The 24283-nt window shown below is 39.6% G+C and overlaps 1 protein-coding gene and 1 long non-coding RNA gene across 7 annotated transcripts in view; one reads left to right on the top strand and one right to left on the bottom strand.

Moving 5' to 3' along the window:
• GMDS (GDP-mannose 4,6-dehydratase) overlaps positions 1-24283 on the bottom strand; it is a 484495-nt gene that overhangs the window by 294759 nt on the left and 165453 nt on the right. The gene's annotated exons all lie outside the window — the stretch shown is intronic.
• LOC309638678 overlaps positions 1554-24283 on the top strand; it is a 44323-nt gene continuing 21593 nt past the window's right edge. For 2 of the 3 annotated variants that reach the window (XR_014251240.1, XR_014251241.1), the window contains exon 1: positions 12686-17004. This is a non-coding gene — a long non-coding RNA (uncharacterized lncRNA). Of the gene's footprint in view, positions 6923-12685; positions 17005-24283 lie in introns of those variants that run through there. The other variant, XR_014251239.1, reaches the window with a different exon arrangement.

Raw genomic sequence — 24283 nt, forward strand, 5'->3', positions numbered from 1 at the left:
GAGTCAGGCCCGTGGAGACGTCCCTGAGGATCAAGGCCCTGAGCGCCGACCGCAGACACCCAGACCCCGGGGGGCTCCTGAACGTGAAAACAAAGAGAAAGTCGCCACGAGCCCCCCAGTAAGAGTAAGGGAGGGAAGGGAAGGAGAAAATCCAAGGGGGGCGGGGAGGGAAAGGCAATTCTAAATGCTAACTGCAGCAGAGCAATAAGGGTACAAACCCGAGGGAAAGGATTATGACCCCAGAGCTGAAACAAGATGTAATATTAAATGTGAAGACAAAAGAAAACCATTTTTTTTAATGAAAAGACTTGGAAAGCACCCCAACGCATTCTTCTCGGGTAAAATATTATTTGAGGAAGTACTTCAAAAATAATCATAGTAAATAATTCAAGCAATGGGCAGCAAACTATGAAGATAATAAATCTTAATTAGCCCAAACCCTGTTTAATAATGCAGTTGTGGAATTAACTGTAATTGTTCAGAAAGACAGTAAAATAAAAAAAGATATAGTAGAAGAATCTGACCTAGTATTTAAAATATAGATTACTTCTAAAAACCTAGGATTCAAGTAGGAAAGAGGAGATAAGCAAAAAGCATGCACAAGATTTCCTTTTATCCTTGGCAAGGATGCAGTGAGATGCAGATACTATTAAATTCTTGGAATTCATAGTTTCAAATATTCTTATGAGAAACAACCAGCCGAGTATAGTTGGAATGCAGAACTCCAAAACAGCTGGGGGTGGACTATGGCTGAAATAAAATTAAATAAATAAGACACATCAGAAACAGAAGAAAAGAAAGAGAAAGCATAACAAGTTTAAAAAAAAAAAAACCGAAAACATACAATACAATGGCAGGGATTAGGACAAATTACGACAAATAAATCAATAATCAAAATAGACGTGAATGCCTTGAATCTTCCTATTGATACTCAAAAGTTCTTTGAGCATTTAAAAAAAATTAGATACTATTTTCAAGACACCTACTCAAAACATGAAGCAGAAAGATTGAAAACTAGGGATAAATAAATGCTAACAAAAATAAAGTAAAAGTGGTAATACTAACATCAAATAAAGTGTAATTCCAGAAAATAGCATGAATCAGGAGAAGGATATTTTATACGGTTTTTAAAAGTAGGCTATAAAAAGAGAAAACATTGTCAACACAAAGCAACATACTAGTTTCCAAATATATAAAGTGAAAATAATTAGGAATGCAACAGAATTAGACAATACAATCATATTTGGGGGATTTCTATATGTCTGAGAATTTGAAAGATGAAGTAGTCAAAAATAAATAAATGAAGGGAGCTGGGGAGGGAGGGAGAGAGGGAGGAGGGAGTGGAGAAGTGGGAGAGGCAGGCGATCAGGACAGGACACAGGGTGTCACTGGGCAGATGGAGAGCGCAGCGCCCTGGGGTGGATGAGAGGCGGGGGGCTTGGGAGGCTGGCGGGGACCAGATGAAACAGCCCGGCGGTCAGGAGCGGTCAGGAGCGGTCAGGAGTGGTCAGGAGCGGTCAGGAGCAGCGGGGCGGGTCTTTCCTAGCAGAGGGGAGGTGCAGAGGTCTGTGCTGGGCGCACGGGACTCCCTAGGTGCACGGGGAACGGGCGCAGAGAGGGGGGACCAGGGGACTCCCGGAAGGGGCAGTGCCCGGCTCTGCCTCTGCTTGCACAGCAACAGAGGACTCCCCAGGCCTCCAGGAACCGTGGCCGTGGGGCGGGAGCAGAGACGCCTGCTGAGCCAGCAGCGCCAGGAGCACGCGTGTCACTCGTCTTAAAGCCCCGCCAGGCCACCGTGAAGGCACAGGGTTCTAGTGAAAGGACACAACAGGGTTAGGAGGGAAAACCCGTGGTGCTTTTTGTATATACACACGGAAATGAAATGCTTTCCGATGGCATTAACAATTTAATATTTTGGTATAGATATTTTATGAGCAGGACAATGTATTTGTAAGCGTTTAAACCTGTTATTGAATCCTATAATGTGTGTCTCTCTCTGAGGTCCACCTGCCCCTCATCTCTGCTTGCCCCCAGCCTCACTCACTCAAGATCCCTCAAAGGCTCCCCAGAGCTGCTGAATGCACTTCAAGGAACTTCTCAAAGCTGTCCGCCCTCAGTCTCCGACTTGACTTTTCCACCTATTTCCTGCCACCGCGCCTGCGTATGCCCATGACCATCACTACAGGCCCCTTTTATGGCCCACACACCAGAAGACTGTCAGTCTTTTTCTCCCTTAAAGCAGCGTCTCCTCTCCAGTCTGTATTAGTCATAACTCCCATCACAGGAACAGCTGTATAAGGAGCTACAGCTCAAAGCCGGGGCTGCAGTCATCAGCTCCTAACACAGAGCAGCAGGTGAGAGCCCGGTACCTGCTGGGACCACACACACCTCTCGCTGACCCAGCACAACAGTCAAGTCCACAGCACCTTTCATCCAGGCGGCTCCCGCGGGTCAGAGAATTGAAGGACTCACCCCGAGATCGCAGCATCAATAAGCTGGCGTGCCAGGATTCAAACTTAAATTGCACCCCACCACGTGCTTTTGTGGAACCCAGAAATCCAGAACAGTGAAATTACACATAGGAGAGGTAGAGCTGATGTTCGACAAAGTCGTTCGGTCGGAAAGTACCAGAAACAGAAAAGGAGGGAGGAATCACCTGGCCTGCCTTCAGTAAGAACCCCCCTCCGCTTGACGGTTCCTCTGGGTAATTTTCCATCCACTGACCCCTCTGCTCCTTGACTCTACTTCCCACTGTCCTTCTTGGACTTGGAGCTTCTCTCCAATTGCAATTTCCCATTGCTGGTCTTGAATAGTGTTCCCTACCATTGTAACAAGGGTTGGAATTCATTTTTTCTTCAACAATGTTTCATACTAAGAACGTGAATTCAATGAAGTAAGAGTTCAACGATAAGGCGATGAAACAAAATCCATGTGTTTAACGGGTTTTATCCTGAGTCTCCTCTGTTGCGTCGCTGCTCCAGGCGTGGGGACCCTGCCGTGAACGGAACGTATGAAGCCCTGGCCCTCGTGGAGCTTAGATTCAGGTGAGGGGGTGGACAGAGCACATTCAGTGTGTCGGGTGGTCACAGTAACAGACGAAGCTTCACAGAACAGCACGCTGACCACTGCCAGGCATCATTCTAGAAGCTTTGCTGTGTGAACTCAGCTGCTCCCTGTGAAGACTCTATGAAGGTGGCAGTTACAGCCCTAAGGTACATACAAGGCAACTGGCACAGACAGGCTGAGCTATTTGCCCCACGTCCCAGCACGCTGACGAACAGCAGAGCCGGGGGTCAAGCTCAGGCGCTGTGGCTCCGAGACTGTGCCCTGCACAGCACAACCCTGACCCTGCAAGGCCAGGAGGACACAGTGGCCAGGGAGGCCTGCAAGGTGGCATCCCTGGAACGGAGACCTCAAAGCCATGAGAAAACGGGCCACACGAAGATCTGGGGAAAGAACGCTTCGCCTGGAGGGGACAGAAGCACCAAGGCTTTGGCGAGTCGCGGTCGCAGAGGAGAAGTTAACGTAGACGAGTGAACACGGAGGGGCCTGATGGAAACCAGGTGCACGCGGCAGGGGCCAGCGCGGTCACAGAAGAAGGTCGCCCCTCCCAATTTTGCTAGATAACACTACCACGTGACATAGTTTACACTGACATTCTGTTCTGTAGCCATAATTCACACAGCTGGTCAGACTTACTTTTTTTTAAACCAGCAGCTTTATTAAAATAAAATCCGCATTCATAATTTGAGATATAATTCACAATTCTGCATTCTAAATGTATGATTCCATGACTTTTAGTATATTCTCAGATATGGGCGACTATTGCCACCGTCAATTTTAGAACATTTTAGCGATCTCAAAAGAAACCGTACCCACTATCAGTCCCCTCCCTAAAACCACTCTCCCCACCTTAAACAACCACTAATCCATTTTACCTCACTGTTGTCTATTTTGGATATTTCATGTAAATGTGGTCTTTTGTGATTTGCTTCCTTTACTTAGCGTAATGTTTACAAGGTTCATCCACGTTACAGAACTGTCAGTACTTCATCATCCCATCTTATGGCCAAATAACATTCCACTGTATGCGTATATCACATTTTGTTTATCCATTCACCAGCTGGAAATATTTGGATTGATTCCACCTTTTGGCAACTGTAACTGATGCTGCTATCAACATTCTTGCACAAGGTTTTGTGTGGACATATGTTTTCATTTCTCTTGCGTTGACACGTAGGAGTGGAACTGCTGGAGGGTATGGTAACGGTAGGCTTACCCACTGGAGGAGTTGCAGACTCTTTCCAACGTGGCCACACCATTTTACGTCCCATCTGTGCTGTATGAGGGCTCCAGCTTCCAACTTCTGCACCAACACTCATCGTTATCGGGCTTCTGGATTGCAGACATCCTAACGCGCATACAGTGTTATCTCACTGTGGTTTTGATTTTCATTTCCCTGATGACTAATGATGCGGAGCGTCTTCTCATGTGCTTATTGGCCATTTGTGTATCTTTTTTGGAGAAATATCTATTCAGATCCTTTGCCCATTTTTTAATTGGGTTATCTGTGTTTTTATTATTGAGTTCTAAGAGTTTTTATATTTTCTAGATATATATTCCATATCAGATACATGATCTGCAAATATTTCCTCCAATTATGTGAGTTTCTGTTCACTTTCTTGAAGGCATCCTTTGAAGCACAAAATTTTTAATTCTGATGAAGTCCAATTTATCTATTTTTTCTTTCGCTACTTGTGCTTTTGGTGTCAGACCTAAATATCCATTGACAAATTCAAGGTTATGAAGGTTTACTCCTATGTTTTCTTCTAAGAGTTTTATAGTTTTCACTTTTACATTTAGGTATTTGAAATTGATAAGCTGATTCTAAAATTTATATGAAGTTACAAAGGATCGAGAAAAGTTAAAACAATCTTGAAAAAGAACAAAGTTGGAGGATTCACACTCCCCAAATTCTAAATTTACAAGCAACAGTAATCAAGAAAATGCTGTATTGGCATAAGGATAGACATATAAATAAATGGAATGAAATCTAGAGTCCAGAAATAAATGCAGGGGTCTATGTTCAACTAACTTTCAACAGGGATGCCAAGACCGTTCAAAGGGGAAAGAACAGTCTTTTCAACAAATGATGCTGAGACAACTAGATAACCACATGCACAAGAATGAAGTCGGACCCTTATCTCACACCACATACAAAACAAGTCAAAATGGATCAAAGACCTAAATGTAGTAGCCTTAGTTTTATAGTTAAATTGATTCATTCTTTACCACCAACTTATTTTACTATGGTTTCACCATTCCAATATTCTTTTTTGATTCATCAATTTTTTGGTCAAACTGTATTCTCAAATGGTTTTCCAAGGAGTGCCTAGGTGCTATATAACCCATCTTCTGTTTAAAATTTGTTTTTAAAAGTCTGTCTAAAAAATAATCTTAAAGGGAAAACTGGATTTATAAACTATAAACAAAAGTTAGGTATCAGTTGGTGACAAACATCATGGAGATAAGGCAGGATGGATGAGGGATATATTTAGAGATTGAATTTTAAATGGAAACATACTGTCAAAAAGTTGTTCCCACTTCAATGTTTTTCATAATCTTTCTTTCTTTCACCTCAGAGGGTTCTTTTGGAGCTAATGCTGAATAAAATGAAAAAGCATTAATCTGAAGATTAACAGTTCTTTCAATGTCACTATTATTTATTCCTTAAACTGAAAATATCTTGTTATGAAATCCTACCCTCTACTAAGATGAGGGACTTAAATGTTGAAGACAGTTTGAAGCCATACAGCTCTGTTTCATAATAGGTTCAAAGAACCTCAGAAACAGACATAAGAGACTTATGACCCCAATGTCTACACGAGGAAAATTTTTAAATGCTCTAGCAGAAATCCCAAGTATGACACGTAAAGAACGCACCTGGATTCAACAGCTACGTGGTGAGTGCCTGGCACCTTCAAAGCACTGTCCCTAAAAAGGAATCCAAACTCAATGGAGTATTCCTGTCTTCACAGAGTAGATGATATTTTGAAATAATGCCAGAAAAATCTATTAATCTTCCCTGGTTATGGAAAAGCTCTTGATGTGCAGGTTATTTTGAAAAGATGGAATTTTTTTGGAACATGCTTTCTAACTAAAAAAAGTCATGAAAAAAATAAGAATACATCTAACATGCAGGGTCTCTGTCTGAATATGTAGAATCTTGGCCAACATAAGACCATCTTCTACAATAGTTTGATAATAAAGTGCATGCTTCCTAAGCTAACATACTTGTAAAGGAGTATCAGAATGAAAATCAGAGCCCATCCATGGGATGACTGACCGCTTAGCCATAATTCATCTCTGCAAAGAGAAAGCCACGATGCTAATGTTGTTGCTCTCAGATGGTGATGATGATACCATTTATTTCTGTGGCTGCATCAGGACCCCACAGAGGTTTTAGGTATTATCTTATTAATATCCCTTACAGCTCTTTGAGGTAAGGAGAGAACACATATTATTTCAATTCTGCAAATTGGGAAAATATAAATAAAATACTTTACTTAAAATTCCAGAGAGTCCAAGCATTGTCAAGCTAAATGACCAGCAAGCATTCTGCTCACCAAGCCATAAATTTAGAATGCACTTGTCATTTATACCCCGCCTGTTCTCCAAAGAATCTGCAACAAAAAGTAAAACAAAAATTTCCAAGTGGCAACAGCAGCAAATTCCAAGGGCACTTCTTAGAGTAAGACCGGCCAGGAATGAGGAGCTACAACAGGAACTAACATTTTCCTCAATTATAATAGTACAGTCAAATTGGAATACAATAGCATTTAGCACGTTCTTGAATTTTGAAACCTGCCTTGCAATACGAAGGGATAAAATCATCTCAGGACTAAACTGACACCTTGCAAAGGTAAGAGAAAACACAGCCCCGGATTCGGGCCAGAGCCATTATTTTAAGCTGCAACTGCACCCAAATCCTGTTTACTATGACTCCCTTTCCAATGCTATGTTTGCCCAAGATTATTTTGCCCTAAATTTCTGGTAAAGATCTAATGTAGGTATTTACATTTTGACAATGAGACATCTATAGCACATGTGAAATTAAGACCTGATGATACATTCACGGGATGCCCTGTACTATATACCATGAAATTAAATCCCCTATGGTTACAAGTCAGCTTGGGACAAAAAGGCCCTTCTCTAAAGAGCGCAAAGCATTCAGAAGTCACTGAAATAAAAATTCACCTGGGTGTATATCTCTACATTTTAAACTATTTATTAGCCCTTTTTAGAGAACGATGCCAAAAGGCTACAGGGCAACCTTTAGAGAACAACAATTTAAAAAGGATTTATTAGTCGTACCACACCTACTGCCAAAAGGGGCAGAAGTACATTTAAAGCAGCAAAATTCTCAAAGCACTTTTTCTGGGTACAGGGCTCAGCAGGAAGCAGGAGCAAGGGAGGCCATGGAGAAGCCACTTTTCATCCTCCCTTTGTTACAACTTCAGAACAACTCAAGACTTGTCATTTAGCAATTTACTATAATATTAACTGATTTTAAAAATTAAAGTTTTTTTTCATCTTAAGTTCTTCCAAATGAAAAAGATATGCTGGGGAGTTCTGACAGCCTATGAGCTGCTAGACACAGACGACTTGATACAAAGACCCCACCCTCTGGGGTTGGTCGGATATTGTCATTGACTGAGGCTTTCTGAACTATCACTGGGCCTCACAGCTGCTACTGAAGCTCTAGACTTCTGGTACCGTGAGTCAGGATGCAGGAAAAGAACTCCTGAACACTCCATCCACTTACATTTCTTACAATTGTACGGGGAGAGGTTAGGACTAATGGAAATAAGGGCTGTGGGATAAAATACCAAGGAATACAAAGACAGACCGTGATTTTCAGCAAGTTTTAAATGGGTTTCTGGTGTTTGGATTTAATACTGCTCTTTAGAAAATTATTTGAGCTAATGTTTGACATTAGCTGCTCAAAACTGTCTATAAAACACAGCAACTAGAATTAAACTAATAAAATCTTACCCAGTATCAATCCATAGATTTAAAATCACTAGATAAGGGTGATTTGAAATGAGTATAGATAGTTTATAAGTGAGAGCCTCTAAAGGACTTAAGAAGTACTTACGGGTACTTATAAACAAAGTCCTGCTTTAAGTAGTTTGAACATTCTTGCTAAAATCTTGTTTGCACTATTAGTTTGCTTAGTGGAACCTTTTTTCAGAGACTGTTACGGTGCGTTTTAATAAGGCTGTGTCTGGAATTGCTCAAATCCTGACTCAATGGGGCCTGGATTAATAAGGTTTTAAATTACCTCAGAACACAAGGCCGTGTGCAAGATGTTAAGTATCACCAGGATTCCGGAGGTTCAACCGTATGGTCCACCTTCAGAGCAAGAAAACTGTCAGTCCTCCAGGGATAATTTACCCCAGAGAAAACAACTGCCCTCTATGATTTCAACTCTGGAAAGGAATCACGTGGCTTGGAGTGGACAGACACGGGGTTCACACTCTAAATCAGCTGGCATCTTAACATGTGAACTCAAGTGTAACAGTTTTCATTTCTGTCAGCTTATTGCCCATCAGAAAATGCGGGGAGACTGAGGAAGCCTCAATCCCACAGCCCATTCCTCAACTCAGTCTATCAGGACCAACGCCTCACCTTCTTGATCTTCCATTAATGCATTTAAAACCCAACCATCTGTCTTCTCCATTCCAAACCCAGAGTGTTCAAACTCATGGAAAAAATCACAGAGACAGACCGATCGGCCCACATACGGCTTCCAATCTCACGGGATCCCTACCACTGAGCAAGCCTTTGGAATGCACATCCCTCAATGACACTGTTCCGTGTGCCTTAAAATACACTCCTTTCCTTGGTTTCCAAACACTGTCAACTCCTAATTCTTCTACTTCTCTCATCACTCTTCACCAGGCCCTTGTCACCCAGGACACCCTTGACTCTCAGCGTTTCCAAAGACCAGCTTTAATCCCCACAGAACTCACTCCATCAGACTGAAACACTAATCACCTCTAAATCCTCATCTCTAACTCGACCTTCTGAGCTCCAGAAAAGCACGTCCAGCTGCCGCTAGGACAGCTTTGCCTGGACACCACCCCCCCTCCCCAGCACCCTCGCCCAGTTGCACCGGCAGAAATGCAGAAATCATCCAATCTTTTGGTTTCGGGGTGAAGGAGAAGAACTGGGTTCTGAATCTTTGTTCACAGCAGTTCGTTTTTAACAACTGCCTCAAAATAGGTTTTTATCTATTAATAGGTAAACCTAAAAATGAATATTTTACATATTGTTTTTGTTCTGTCTTATGTATATTCTCTATATTAACTAAAAACACACTTTTCAACATCATTCTACTAAGTCTGCCCAACAATAATTTTTCACCACCTTTTCCATTCTGTAACCAAAAAGCTAGCAAAGTATTTAACTTTCCCCCCAAATAAATCAATCATCACAAAATTACTTTACATCAATTTGACCTTTAAATTCATTTACATGAATCCAAAGTGCATAAAGTTTTCAATCACAGTGTTCAAAGCAGTTAGGGGAGCAATTTCCAAGGCATATTGCAAATATTTTGCCCTCAAATGTAGAAGTGTTTTGAGTAATATACTTAGTGTAAGCTCTAAGTAAGAGGAGAACACCAATCTGCTGTAATGTAATTTCTTGTCTTATAATTTTTCCTAGAGGTAGATACAAAGTGACCAAAAACAGAGTTTCATATAGAGTAGTCTTTGTACTCTTTAAAATATAATAGAAAATAACGAATTACTTTAAAAACACCTAGACTGATGTGAGCAAGTTTTGATGGGGTGGAATCACTGTGTGAAAGCCTCATCCTTCGACAGCTTCAAGGTATGAAATTCGGTGTCTCTGATTCCCTCGTCGGAGCACTCATCCCAGGAAACCACACCCTCAAGGTTTCTTTTTATTTTTTGTGGCAAATAAAAAGCATGCAGCTCACTGAAGGAACACCAGACCAAAAGCAAATGACACCATTATATAATGCACCATGAGCTTTCCCCTAATTTAAAAAAAAAAATGATATTCTTTTACAATTCTAAGCATATGCACCTCCAGAGAACATTATCTTCCTGGTTATTTATAATGAAAAATTCTATGAGAAATTTACCCTTTAGGTTAATTAATGTCCTCTTGCTACTTCTCATCTTTTCATTCACATTCTCTTGAATGTGAGATTATATAGCTTAGTACTCTGTTTACTCATTATGTTCTCAAATTTACTCGGTTTTCTCATAAAAGGACCTAAACTTTTCATTTCTTGGTGTTTGAAGTTTAAAGCCATCTGCACTGTTGAAAACATCCTCTAGGTCTTCAAAGTTAAGTTGATGACATTTTAGAGGAAAAAATTGTTCAAATAACTGTAGGATTCTCAGGAAAGCAGTTAATTCAGCTGTGCAAATGGGTATATTCTCATTTCTTGTGTACCTGGTTACAAAAATCTTTTCTGGTTCATCTGTAAATGAAATATCAAAACTTAAATGCTTCTTACCATGTTTGGTAAAGAAAGTATACTGTGGCTTCATTTTATTATTTTGTTTAATTTCAGAATATTTTAAAAATTATAATTTCTACCCCATTTACTTCTGAAATACAAACTCCAACATTTGGAATTCACACCCTATTTACATTTAAAAATGCTTTAGAAATAAAAGGTAATAACTAAATAGAAACCACATCATCCTTCCTCATTGTTTGATTAAGAGGATGTAAATCAGCTCTTCATCAGGCAGAAACATTTTCCTGGCACTAAATCTCAGAGGAAGACTATTGTCAACATCATTTTTACTGAATACAGAAGATTCTTATTGCTTTTTCTATTCATTCTTCATTAAAAATTAAAGTACAGTTTGCTTTGTAACTATTTACACCCATACTTCTCACACTTGCTTATGACACGGTCCTTCTTCAACGCTTGTGGGGTCGATATGTTATGGGATGGACTCAAAAACGCTCCTCCCGGCCACATCTGTCAAACAATGCTCAGCTCATCTACTCCTGACAAGAGCTCTGTAACTAACAGTTCACTTCTGAGCTTGTGGATAAGTGAACGACACGCTCATATTCTACACTGATGGACAAAAAGAGAAGCATATCTTACAGACACTGGACTAAAAATTAAGAAACTTAGCTTACTTTTTCCTCAAGGTACATCTGTAGGTCATGATATTAGAAAAAAGGCTAAAATATTTTAGATCTTGAATAAGTCTTAGACCAACTAGTGTTTCCTGCTCTTCCCATGAACCCTGCCAAAGTCCTCCTGCTCCCAAAATGGTCTCGGGATGTGCTCCAAGGCAGACACACCGAGTCTCTCTGTCCACGGCGCTCAGCTTAGCTTGGCAGACACCCTCACAGGCCACTCATTTTCTGGTTTGTGTGTCAGCTCCTGCTTTCTATCTCATCTGCTTCACCAGAAAAACAAGTTGCTGGATTGGTAACTGAGTTTATAAAAATGAAAACAGGAAGCGAGGTGAAAGTGCTGGCTTACTATTTTTTTTTTAATTTTTTAAAAATTTATTTATTTAATTTGTTTTTGTCTGTGTCGGGTCTTCGTTGCCACGTGCGGGCTTCTCTAGTTGCGGCGAGCGGGGGCTACTCTTCGTTGCGGTGCGCGGGCTTCTCATTGCGGTGGCTTCTCTTGTTGCAGAGCACGGGCTCTAGGGGCGTGGGCTTCAGTAGTTGCGGCATGCGGGCTCAGTAGTTGTGGCTCACGGGCTCTAGAGCGCAGGCTCAGTAGTTGTGGCGCACGGGCTTAGTTGCTCCGTGGCATGTGGGATCTTCCCGGACCAGGGCTCGAACCTGTGTCCCCTGCATTGGCAGGCGGATTCTTAACCACTGTGCCACCAGGGAAGCCCCAGAAGTGTTGGCTTACTAGTCTTATCTTATATTTAGTATTTCATTTAACCTTTATAACAATCCAAAGAAATGGGTATTATTTTCTAATTTAATGAATAAGTTTGTATCTAGTTCCGCTTCTTGATGGACCCTGTCACACTTGAGAACACATTTTGGGTCTTCTGTTCCCAGACTAATTCCCCACGTGGACGTTCAAATATGCTGAAGGCTCTCCACTCTGTATCTGCTGACACTCAGGCAATGAAACCATTAGTGAGAAGCGGCCGGCCCACCTCTCCGCTGGGAAAAAGTGCTCTCCTTAGGTGGCTTCATGTGTATACGCCTCCCACGTCCTACACTAGACCCATGAAAGTAGCAACTTGAGGGGTGGGGAGCATTACCTTTAGATGTGCAATGAGATTTAGGAACCAGTGGTTTGGAAGACTGTACTTCAGAGATCTTAGGACCCATAGCTACCTGCTGGCAAAGCCAGAATAGGATCCAAGACTCCCAACTTGAAGCCCTGGGCACTTTCCACAAGGCCACAGAGACAAGGTTTTTAAAAGGCAGGGAACCTGTTCCACAAACACGTCAGGTCTGAGCCCGGGGAAACCTTTCAGCCATGTCTGTATCATTCGTTTTAAACAGAATTCCCAGAGCCTGTTATGTTGATAGCTAAGAGAGCTCATTAATCACCTAAAAGCTGGGGTCTGGGTAAACATACAAGTTGAATAATAGATGGCATTTTTCCCCCCTCAAGTGTCTGGTTTTCCACCTTTAAGTTTTTTATAGAATTTGTTTTTAAAAAACTATTTCGTTCTGTTTTCCATAGTGACTTTAACATCATCTCTGCTACAAAAACCAGCAGGTCTAGAAAATACATCATGGATATATATATATCATAGATATATAGATATATATATATAGATATAGATAGATAGATGGATAGATAATCATGGGTGCATATAAACACAGAACATCACAATTTAACACAAGAAGGTAATCAACAGACTCCAAGGACAAATAAGATACAGAAAAAAAGTCTGTGTCACCTCAGTGGGGTTTTCAAAACGTCCTGAATGATTTTAAGAAACATACTGAAGGTATATTCATTCTATTAAGAGATGAGGTGAAGGTAAATATATGCATTAATCAGGGCCTGCAGTAGAAGAAAATCATGACCAGGACATTTCAAATCGGAATAATTACTGGCCCACATCCAAGTAAGGGACATCACACAGACATCAAATAGAAAGAGGGGTGTCTGCCACTGAGTATGGGAAGTTTTGTCTCTTGAAATAACATGACAAAAGTTATTTTTCTATCTTTCATATTTCAAGAAAAGGAGACATAACTCACAACTATGGAAGGTTCAGGGGAATTTTTGGCTCTAATTTTCCAAAAGGATTTTGAATTTTTGTCTTCTTGAAAAAAGAATGATCAATGAAGGAAATAGGCCCCATAATGGGGCTTGAAAGGCAGAAGAAAAAGAAACTCTACCCAAAGCCTCTTCTCTTTTAGTAGAAGTGTCAACTCTGAACCAAGTAAAGGGACCCTAAAGAAAGAAAGAAAGAAAGCAGTGGAGAGAAGAAAGGTAGGAGAAGAGGGAAAAAACAAAAATATAATAAAAGGGATTTTAAAAGAACCATAAATTAAGCCTGAAAGTCTTGGATTTTATTCAAAGGACACTGAAGTTCTTGTAAAAGGCACTGACACATTCAAAGCAGCGGACACAGGTCAAGGGGGGATAAAGCAGGTCTAGGAGAAGGATAAATCTAGCAGTGAAAATTCAATCTGTACCAAAAAATCAGAGATGAAAAAGATGAAAATTGGTGAAGAAAAGATACTACAAATGGAAAGGGAAAATAAATATTAAAATATGATCAAAGTTACTAATCTCAATTAGGAATGGAAAATGAAGAAAGCTGTCTTCATACCTTAATCAGCAAAATTCCACAAAGAATCAAAAAATATGTTATGCTACTCATCAAAAGACATCATTTAAGATGAACACAGCCTCAATGGCTAAAGGAAAAATATTAAATGGTCTAATATACATGTAATTAAAATACAGGCAAACATCCCTAGATACCATAGCTGAAATCATCATAACTTAATGAAGAACCATAATTTGAATCCTTCAGATCCAAGAAACCTGATGAACCCCAAGAAGGATAAACACTTACAAAACTACAAAGCTTAGGACACACTATAATGAAATTACTGTAAACTAGTGATATAGAGAAAATGTTAAAAGCAGAAGAAAAAAGATCTACCAGGAAACAAAGACAAAAATGACTGGAGATTACTTGTCAGATGATATAAAACAGAGTACAAAGGAAGGAATATTTTAAAAGTGCTGAAAGTTACTGGAATTCTACGCCCAATAAAAGTAACTGTCAAAAAAGAAGGTGGAATAAAGCATTTGTTTCAGAAAAAACAGTAGCTGAGAAAATTTATTGAGAGCAGACAGGTACTTCATAAAATGTAACTGGAAGTTCTTCAAGTTGAACAAAAACTACATCAAATGGAAATTTACATCTCTGCAAAGAACTGAAGAATGTCAAAAATAATAAAGATACAGGTAAATAAGACTTTTTTACTCTTTTAAAAATTTCTTTAAAGTTGTTTAAACCAAAAATAACAATACATTGTAAGGTTAAAAAGATATGTGAAAAGAAAATCTATGAAAATAACTATAGCACAAAAACGAGGATGAGAAAATGGAAGCATACTGTTGTCAGCTTCTTACATTACATGGGAAGTGGTCTAATACCACCTAAAAGTACAGGTAAAGAATGATAAGAAAAAAGCGCTAGAGCAGTCACTAAAAAATTTAAACAAAGATGTACAGTACAGACAAATACGATGGAAAGTTGATTGTTTAAATGTTTTAAAATACCCAATTCAACCCAAATAAAGCAAAAAAAGATAAGGCCAAGAACACGTGACAAATAAAAATCAAAAGATTAAACTATAGCACTCACACCTCACCATAAAGATATACAGATGGCAAATAAGCATATGAAAAGATGCTCCACGTGTTACCAAGGAAATGCAAATTACAACAAGGAGACACCGCCACAGGCCTATAGAATGACCCAGACTACAACAGTGACAACACCAAATGCTGGTGAAGATGTGAAGTGACTGGAATTCTCATTCACTGCTGGTGGTGTAGTAATATCAGAGATAAAATACAGAGTACTAAGCAGCAAGACTTAGAAACTAAACTAACAGAGAAATCTTAATTTTTAATAATTTCTCAGTTCTACTCTTTAAATTAGGTTTGCTGGAATGCTTCCAATTTTTTAAAATTTATTTTTAGGGAGGCAGAGTTTTAGCTTAACTTCATAAAAATATTAAAATAACTATAGATAACATTTTGCAATGCCTTAATAATCATGAGAAAAGACTACAATGAACACAGATGTATACATTTTTTTAAAAATCAAAATCATCATAGAACCCCATAACGGGAAACACTCAAAAAAACTGAAATTCAATGGGGGGAATCACTAATACTTAATGTAAGTGAAGAAGAGCGACTGTTTTAATAGCTACAATAAATGCCTAAAAAGAAAATTTGTAAAATTAGGAGGATGACAGAATTATCTGAAAATAACACATCTACTTGCATAGGAAGGCATTTGCTTGAACCACACATAGATTCGTTTTCCTTAAATCAGAGACGGAATGTTACTTTAAAAAATGTAAAGCCTGAAACTGTGCTTATCTACGATGCATATCTGGAAAAATAAAACAAATGTAGAAGGTTCTTAAAAATCATTTTCCTCTGAATGTCTTCAGCTCCTGTGCCCCCAGTTGAGACGGTCGGTCTTGTGCTTCCTCTCTGGCCTGCCGTCGCTGGTGCGTTTGGCTTTAATCAGGTGCAGGGCAGGAACTCCACACCCTGCTGCCTCTCTCTGATTAGGAGGGGTCAAATTCTACAAACTGGCGGGTTCTGCTTTTAGTGACTCTATTTGATGAATCATTTGCTTTTAAGTATTTGAAAAGGGCATCAGTGAAGCAGTAGCCCCCCTTGTTGCTATTTTCCGGTCTATTTATAACCAGACACTCCAAGGAGCCCAATGCTGACCCTCTTTACCTACTAAACCTAAAATTTAGGAAGAAGAACGGATAAACTGCCTAACATTGAAATAACAGTCGTGATCAAAGCTGAGGTACTTGTTGTAGAGGTCTTAGGACCATTAATATTAAATTAGCACACTAAGAGACCAAGGTGCCCTTTTCTAACAACCAAGAGAGATAAAATGAGTACTTAAAGGCTGAGCACAGAAACTCAAGGATTCAGTCTCTAGAAACAGTAAATACAGAATTAAAGACATAAAAAGAGAAAAAGAGCCAAAAATTAATATAATAAGCAAAATATTTATGACTCAGTCTCCAGATCTTGTCTGAACGGATTCCTAAAGCTCTCGTCCAGGTGTAGGATATCACAGGTACTAGCATCTTGGAGTGGCGGGACGTAGCGGTCCCATCCACTGACGACCAAGTTCCAAACAAGCTCCCATCCCACACATGCATGGTGACAGCTCCCCACCAGGCCACACACGCACAGCCCGCTCTCTCCAGCTCCAGCCAGCCTGCAAGGTGACACTAAGGAGGCATGTGCCCCCAGCGGGGAGGGTGGCAAGGAGCCAGGCTTCCTCAGCTGTACCGCTTTGATTCCGAGGTTACTACAAAAGGGCAGAGTCTCATTAACACTCAGCCAACTGTCTCTCAACATCATTAAAATGCTAACGCAGCAGGCCAGCCGTCAAATGGCCTTGGTGTTATCCTATGAAGCCAAAGGATGAGAAAAGCTGGACTTGAGGACCAGGGAATGCTTTCCACTGAAACCTGAATTTCGTATCTTTTTTACGACCGACAGGCTCCCTACACCTAGCAAGGCAACGGAGCATCATGGAACAGCACAGACGACGCATGTGAGTTACACCAAAACCAGCAAGATGTCGTGCCAAAGAGATGGGGAACAGGGTCTAAAGAAACCAGAGTGGAGCAAAAAACTTTTTGAATTTCTTGGGGCGAGGCGGGGGTCTGAAGAAGAACAGAACCAAAAGATGAGCTGGAGTATGAAAGGTAAGAAAGGTGTGAAATGTAAATGAGTATGAAATGTAAATGAGTGGATGTTTGACACGTGCATAGAAAGAGCAGCTCCTGATCCCTAACTGGCAGCAACTCATGTTCTGAAAACCAAGGGATGATTTTGTAGCATTCTTCTGGTATCTCTTTACATCTGTGAGGTTCATAATGTAAAAAGAAGTATGGTGATGCTACACATTATTCAAAATATCACAGAGATTCCATCATTTTTAAAAGTTAAACTTTAAAAGGAGGGGGAAAATCACAAATGAAATCAATTGTTAAATCTTCTAGTAATTATGCAGATTACAAAAATGAAAATCACCACCACATGTAACACAGTACGATGCTGAGCTTCTTAGAAACACAATATGTGTTATTATGTATATACCACAGGTGCACAAAACACTTTAGACTGCAATGTGTATCTTTGAATTTCACTGTCTATTTGACTATACATGAGAACAGTATTCCTAAAAAAGATAAGGTTTTGCTTTACATGTATGTAAGTAATTTGGAAATCAGTCAATTAGAACATTCCAGGCAAACAATTTTGAAGCTTTAGAACACACTAAGAAAACCCCCCTAAAACTCTAATCAGCTTTCCTTCTGAAGAATAATAAAACTGTTCAGTTACTTGTCTTTTAAGAAACTGGGTGTTCTCAACACATAATTAAGAATTTTTTAAATTATTTATAATTGACTTCTATAATTTATTTCCTTAAATACAGAGATCCTGGGCCTACTTAGCAAGCCATGTCAGGCAATATTGAGGTAGGTCCTAGAATCTAGGTGAATGACTGGCAAACTGTATTCCCAGAGGTGTTTCAGGCAATTTTCAAATAGCCAACTTGAATTTCATTTTAAATTATTTTGAAAACTATACTCATGTAAATTACATTAACATTTAAAATAGTGGCAACTACCTCAATATGTATTTATGCTGTCAAGTTAAACTCATTTTTATCTAGACTTTAGCATAAAGCTTCTCCTGCCGTATTTACATGCACTTGAAACACTCTTAAATGTGTCATTAATTAGGAAGGTTACAAGCTACAAAAGGACAGGACATATGTCGCTTCCTCATAATAATTATCTGTTGGATGAACAAACTGTTCTGTGCTACAATTTTCGGAATTCAAAACATAAAAACTTGGTTGGGGGACTTCCCTGGTGGTCCAGTGGTAAAGAATCCACCTTACAATGCAGGGAATGCGGGTTTGATCACTTGTCAGGGAACTAAGGTCCCACAGGCCGTGGGGCAACTAAGCCTGTGCGCCACAACTACTGAGCTCACGCGCCTCAATGAGAGAGCCCGTGTACCGCAAACTGCAGAGCCCACGCGCTCTAGAACCCATGCGCCACAACTAGAGAGAAGCCCGAGCAGACCACGCGCCGTAATGAAAAGATCCTGCATGCCTCAACAAGGATCCCGTGTGCCACAACTAAGGCCCAACACAGCCAAAAAAAAAAATAAGGAAAATAAATAAATAAATAAATAAATAAAATATTTAAAAAAAACAACTTGGTTGCAACTGGGAAACCTGAGGAGCGGGCCACGCAGAGGTGAAGCCCCTCCCCAGGGAGCCTTCCACAGCCCGGGTCCCACAGACCCTCCACAGAAAGCAAGGATGCAACAGCCAGCAGTCTTCACTCCAATAATGAAAAATAAGAGAATGTGAAAGGCTCTCTAAAACAAGTGTATCTGAAATACTCAAAGAGATAAAAGAAGTATAGCCACAAAGTAAGAAGAGGTGGATTTGAAGAAAGCACTAAACAGAAGTTCCATACAGTTGGCTAAATAATAACAACAGGCATCAATGGATAGGCTGAATAGTACACAAAACTGTTCAAAAACTAGCCGAACTACCACTCAAGAATACAGGCGAAATTAAGATATTTTCAGACCAAGGTAGAGCATTTATAACTCACACACCTTCACTGAAACACCGCTAAGGGACTTACCTGAACAAGAAGGAATTTAGACTCAAAGAGCAGGAGCGGGGTGGCAGGAGTAAGAGTCAGAAAATTAACTGGTAAACACACAGGTAAGTCCAAACAATTACAGGCTATATTGAAAAAGAACAGAATAATAAAAATGACTAATTGGAAAGATATGCAAACAGGGTAGAATTAAATTACTGGACAGCAGTACGTGGCCCTGAGAAGCAGCAGATCAATTAGTGTCCTGAGTAGGCAGTGAGAATTATGATTTGGATTTAGAGTTTATAAAGTATGTGTGTTAAAATTAAGCATAACAGCAAAAAGAATACAAATTGAAAGTATAACTTCTGAAGCAGTAGCTGAGGAAAAAGAAATTTTAAAAAAATCAAAGTAACCAAAGGCAAGAAAGAAGAAAAAAAGAGAGACAAAGAAAAAGTAGAAAACACACACTAATCAGATAGAAATAAGCACCTATATATCAGCTGTAAGAATAAATGTAAACACTTTAAATTCTCTATAAAAGTGATAAACAATATAACTGAAGTTACAAAAAAGGAATGCCTAATTCTCTTTTATAAGTATATACTAAAGCAAAAAGGACAATGAATGGTTGAAAATATAAGGAATAGAAAAAGAAATCCCAGGCAAGTACTTACAAAAAGAAAGTTGATTCAGTAATATGAATGCTTTTTTTGCTTTAAATCATAGCATTAACAAGAATAATGAGGCATACTACATATTGGTAAAACCATCCCCCCAAAAGATGTGATAATCATAAACAAGGAAAAACAGATAAATCCACAATGATAGTGACAGATTTTAATATTGATACTTTGTGGGATTGCATCTTCAATGCAATCATTCAGAAAAAAAAAAAGACTAAAATAAATAAGCTTAACATTAAACGGAAGAAAAAACAGAACAAAGTACCCAAAGAAAGCAGACAATACTAAAATTGAATTTTTTGTTTCTATTTTGAAAAGAAACCTCATTTATTTCCATTTGTATCCACATGTTGCTAAACCTATAAACTAAGGTCCAACATAAAAAGATGCTGAAAGAATTCAAAACTTAAACTATTGGCTAATATCTGATGAGGGTGTGTGTGTGTGTGTGTGTGTGTGTGTGATAAATATTTAATGAGTACCTACTAAATGGCCAGGATAAAAATGGCCATTTAGTGAGCTTAGAGCCTATTGATATAAATATTTAGAATTCTTAATGTGGGCATGTGCACACACACACACACACACAAATGAAAATGTCTTTCCTTTTGAACTTGAAAAAAACTTCAAATCAAGCATTTATTGACTTCATACATGCTGTTATTAGCCAAGTAAATTCAACTCACATGCTGCATGAATAAAGACTATGCCAGCTCAAAAGAAAGTACTTTCTACCTTGTAGCTTAATCTTCGGGTCTATAAGTGAACGAATGACCATTCAGAATGAATGAGGATGCTCTTCACGTAGCTAGTTGCCAGGTCAACATGTTCCTGGGCAATGTGAACACGTTTCAAGCTGAAGTCAGTATTTGGAAAGTGAAAAATGAAAAAATAATGGGCAAGTTCTTTCTCAATGCTAACTAACCTACGTAGGAAATAATGCTTGCTTGACTGAATAATCAACTCCGTAAAGAAGATTCACTAGTCACATGGTAACTTATCAAGTCTCCCTCACTCGGAGATGTTATCGTTTAAAAGAAAAAAAAAAAAGTTTTTTTGCTAGATGGCCCTTAGAGTTCTTGACACGACAAAACAACTTTTTAAATTAATTTTAAGATTGCTTAGCACATTTTGCTCACATGCACAAGTTTTACTATTATATTTTTAATGTAAAAGTTTAACCCTCAGAACAATCACTTTAGTTCAAGTAGCACCACTTGGCTGTCAAATAAAAACAGTGCTCCACAGGCAGAGGGCGGTCAAAGGGCCACCACCTGGTCCTGGGACGCAGACCCCCTGGGCTCTCTGGCCATGTGGCTGTCTTTATGTCAGGGTGCGGAAAACCTCCCAGCTTCTCTCAAGTCGAAGTCAGGAGGCTCCGCCCGGGCCCCCCGTGCACACGCCTTCACTCCGCGGTCACCGGCCCCATTTGTCACCCTGCTGATCGCAGGCGTGGCCTGTCCAGCCTGATGCAAACATCTTCTGTATGCATCGTGGGTTTAAGGAAGTGGCACACAGGACAATAAGGACTTTCCAAACACAAAGGCATGCGAAAAGACCTTTGCAATTTATACATGAAACATAAAAAGATTTAATATCAGTACACAATCATTTTTCTTCGCAAATGAGAAAATGCTCTTCAAAACCAGCATCAAAACCATCTGGGGTTGTCATTTTTATTTTCTACATCACTGGCTACAGGTGCAACCTTGTTGAGAAAGTCAGTTTTGTCCTTTGTATGATCTGCGCACGTTCTCACGTTCTCAGCAGGACGTTTAATCTCAGCATTAACATTTCCTAAACTGCTCGAAACCGCTCTCAGGATTTCCTAGGAATTCTTCCCCAGGGCCGGTTTTGATGATGCCGATGGAGCCCGCTGCGGGCGGGTGAGGCGTGCACAGCGGGCCACCAGAGTCACGGGGGTGCTGGTGTGCAGTGACCAAGTCTGAAGTAACTACTCTCCCAAACGAATGCTACGGCTTCGTCGGTTTACTGAACGTTGCCTATGGAAGAGCTCTGCACTAATTCTGAGATGTTATCAAGAAACAGGAAATGAGTCAAAAATGTTTTTCCAAAGAAGGATATGGATCATATAAGAAATAAGACAATAATAAGGTCAAAGAAAAACAGAACAAAAATTAAAATAAAAACCCCAGAAACTATGAAATACATATTAATATGCACATAAGCAAAAATATTATGGTAAACTAGGAGCTGAAACCAGAGAATGATGGTATCAAACAAGAGCATTTAGTCTAAAATGGCTTCAGGAAGACGCAGTCCCTGTCGGTCCTTTTGAAGCTGGGTGTTCTGACCTGACCCAGAGAAGAGCACGGCCATGGGCACGGCTGAGGCACGGGTGGCAAGTGTGGTGGAAAAGGCCACCCGGGACCGTCTGGGAGGACACAAAGGCGGCCAACACGAGGAGCGGAGCAGGCAGACGTATCTGACACCAAGGGCCACCCCCTGTTCCCTTTCCTTTGATTTCCGGTTTGCTCAAAAGGGGGTTTCGGTGATTTTCCTTAAGGTGGGAGATTGAGAAAGGTGATTTTTATTTGAATGTATCAGATATGCAGACATAGAGGGGGGAATTCTTATAAGAAAAATAAGTGCAGGAGAAAAGTGTTAGGGTCTGGAATAAGAACAGGAGTGATCAACATAGTGGTTAAGTATATTTCGTGTATTAGTAAGACCCAACAACAGAATTCACTGAAGTCTGCATAGCAAATAAGAGACAGGATTCTTCCAGAAACAAACGTAAGGAAATCAGAGGACAGCAGACTACATTATAGTTACTGGACGAAAAGGTAAATGGCATGTCATAATACAGGCTTAACAAGAAGTCATAAATTTATGTTTCATAAAGTTTATGAAAAGTTCTTTTATTAAAAACATCATAAATGAAAAGTGAAAACTTTATGAACTTATTGCATCATCAAATTGGTGTTCTATACTTTCGATACAATTGATACATTTATTACCACATCACGGTCCTTTTCTTCTGCACTGTTAGACTAAAAAAAATTCTAGCGTCTATAGTTCTTTTAACAAAGGTTTAAAAAAACTTTAGAATAGTTAAAGGAAAACAAAAAATTCTTGGCAAAAGAACAGCCTTAAAGATAGCAACTATAAAAGGGTCTAATGAGGTCTTAACGTATAAAAAGGCCTCTTACCTATTTAATAAGCTCTGCTGTGGATCTCTATTTTAGCTCCCCTTAACAAATATCTTTTAGTGTAAAAAGAATACTTTCATTCAAGCAGCGTTTCATTCTGTTTAGTATAACTAGTAAGGATAAGTTTGCTCAGCATGACATGCATATAAACACCCTTATGAGTGGAAAGAAACGCAGACAAGAAGATAATTTAATTGAAGTTAAATATGTTTCAAGTTTCTCTCAGTGGAGAAAAGGTACACATATTTTTAAATCCTAAATCATTTACCCTCTGCAATTATCTCATCCCCCAGAACTCCAAAATCAATTTGACTGGACTTTCATTTCTGCTTTATAATAGGAAAAAATGACACATTTCCAAATTTAATTAACCAAAACAAAGATTCCTAGGACACCCCATGTAATTCTGAGTGGACTAAACAATACATCTTAGCTGCTCAGGACAAAAGGTCATTTGGAAGGGATGTGCCTTTAAGGGTTTACAAAGGCTTGGTCTTCAGTCCTGTAATAAAAGAGGAAGCACATCTCAGTAAAGGAAGGATGCCCACTTTAAATAAGGAAATGGGTTTGCAGGATGCACACAGGCTGCTTTCTATTAATGATAAGGACAGTCTACAAAAAGAGCTCAGACTACTTTAACTTTCATGTAGAACGCCTGCAGAGAACGCCTAACGTAAACAGAACGACAAGTAAAGTGTCCACTAGCCACTTTATTAAATGATTTATGTGTTCATAATAAAGGCTAGTAAATACTGACGACTATATTCCTTTTAAGACCTGTAATTACTGGTGTGATGATTGTATGCCAGGATCAACACCAATAATGTTTGGGGAGAGAAGCATACTTTAGAGGTTTATGAGGATAATTATACAAGATAGATGGCTTTGCTATGTGACTTTTTTTTTAAACCGGGGGAATGAGGAGGCAGAGGTTTCTTAAAACCTTTACCATAACTTAAAAAAAACGTTATATTGTATTGTATATGTTTAAGGAATGTAAAGCATTATGTTAAAGTTTGATCTCCTTCAAGACAGAAAATAAATCCAAGCAACATCCTAACAAATATTAATTTAAATTCAAGTTTGGCCATCACTTTTTGGCTTCTTCCATCTCTCTCCGTCTGTCTCCCCTCTGCCCTTTGTCTCACACACACACCCTAATCAGATGTTTTTCAACTACAATAAAATAATTTACAACCTTATTTAATGACTCAGCTGATGACGGTCCAATTGTCGACTTGCCCTGCCTCTGACCCCTCATCTTCCTTCTCACCATTGGGTGTGCAAAAGCAGATAAATTACTGACCCAGCAAAAACCCATTACAATTTGTCCAGGGCACTGGGGCTTCCAAAAATTGCCCCGATGACGAAGGAAGACCAGGTTACAAACTGCACCTATGGTCCAGCCCAACGTCTGCACACAAGGGCAGTGGTGGATTTCACAGTGCCAGGAAGCATGTGCTCGTTCTACAGGACTGTGTCAACCACCAGTTC

Source organism: Balaenoptera physalus (assembly GCF_965194825.1).
Source record: "Balaenoptera physalus genome assembly, chromosome: 11".
Classification (NCBI taxonomy): Eukaryota; Metazoa; Chordata; class Mammalia; order Artiodactyla; family Balaenopteridae; genus Balaenoptera; species Balaenoptera physalus.